The sequence below is a fragment of the Penaeus chinensis genome, chromosome 36 (genome assembly GCF_019202785.1).
Source record: "Penaeus chinensis breed Huanghai No. 1 chromosome 36, ASM1920278v2, whole genome shotgun sequence".
Taxonomy (NCBI): Eukaryota; Metazoa; Arthropoda; class Malacostraca; order Decapoda; family Penaeidae; genus Penaeus; species Penaeus chinensis.
In genome coordinates, this window is record NC_061854.1 from 4,059,417 (window position 1) to 4,060,848 (window position 1,432).

The window sequence follows — 1,432 nt, forward strand, 5'->3', positions numbered from 1 at the left end:
ACCTCTTAGTGAAGGTGGAAACGCCGTCGCGGACTTGCAAGTAGGCCAGAGAACCCCTTTGCAGTTGAAAGCTTGCAACTTACTCTTGGGTCTATTTTTGGGACGTGCGGTTTTGCAAACGAAGCCTGGACTGATTGGTTAATATGAGGTCTATCCTTCTGCATATTAATCTCAAAATGTGTAAATTGCTAAATTAAAATGATGTCGATTAATGGCGGTGGATACAGGCATTACCCTAAGATTTTTTTTCACTTAAGAACTCTACTCAAAATAAATAAACACATATACAAAACGATAATAATAATAACATAAAGTAAAGACTTTCTTAACGGAACGATCTTGCAGTCATACAGTAAATTCATCCGTTCCTTTGACCTTTAAGAGAATGTGAAAGACTCAAGAACCGAGAATGACTGGATGACTTCATACTGGTGCGTTGAAGTCACGTCACACCTATGCTTTAAAAATGAACACCGTGGGACCCTTATGCTATATTTTTTTTTTTTTTTTTATGGTATGTTGTATTTTACTTTGTTTTGTGTTCTCTCTGAATTGTGGAAATTTTCCGTTCTGTGAAAGTTATCGATGGATAATTTGAAAAAACGTGGATATTTTTTCGAGATATAACAAGCTAGTTTGGTCCATTGGGGTAACACTGGTTTACATGCTCTAATAACACCATTTAGGACTGGAACATAATATAAAACCTGCTGGCCATGATATCACATTCTTTAAAAATAAGGACCTTTTCATCTGTTTCCATTCCACCTTCATCTCCCTCTCTCTCTCTCTTTCTCTCACTCACTCTCGCTCTCCATTCCTTCCAAGCTTCACAGCGCAAAGACAATCTATAACCACAATTTCTCTCCCAACTCACCGGTATCCAGCTGTGAGTTTGTGCGCGTGTGTTCACCGAGACACTAAGCTACTGACTGGCGAGAGAGCGTCCGGCAGGAACCTCCGCCGGTGTCAAGGAAGGGGGCGGAGCTAGGCGAAGGGGGGGGGGGGGAGGGGCTTGCTGTTGGGTAAGGAGGGGGGGAAGGAGGATTAAGAAAGAGGGACAAAGGAAGGGACACAGAGAGAAAAGGAGAGTGGGGATGGGGAAGGAATTAGGGATCTTTCAAATTGGATAGAAAGAGAGAATGGGGGAGGAGGTTGATTTAGAGAATAGACGATAGATGAAGTGACGCAACTCGTAATAGATAAAGAGAAATCTCGAGATCCATAGAGGAATAATCCTCGAGAAAAACGGGAAATGACATGAACACTAAGGGGTAACTAAGGAAAAACAAATTAAATGGTCAATCCACTATATTTCTCTCTCTCTTCTTTCCTCCTCCTTCCCCTTCTCCTCCTTTCATTCTCCCTCCTCCCTCGTCCTGTCACCTCACCACAACCTTGAAAGGGAGCCGGAGGGGGAATGTTGGGGGAG

At 42.7% G+C, this 1,432-nt stretch overlaps 1 protein-coding gene across 1 annotated transcript in view; it reads right to left on the reverse strand.

Moving 5' to 3' along the window:
- Positions 1-923, reverse strand: part of LOC125044797 (serine-rich adhesin for platelets-like) — a 57,902-nt gene extending 56,979 nt beyond the window's left edge. The window contains 1 exon segment of the mRNA XM_047641757.1: positions 878-923. The gene's annotated coding sequence lies outside the window, so the exon portion shown is untranslated.
- Positions 924-1,432: the final 509 nt, after the last annotated feature.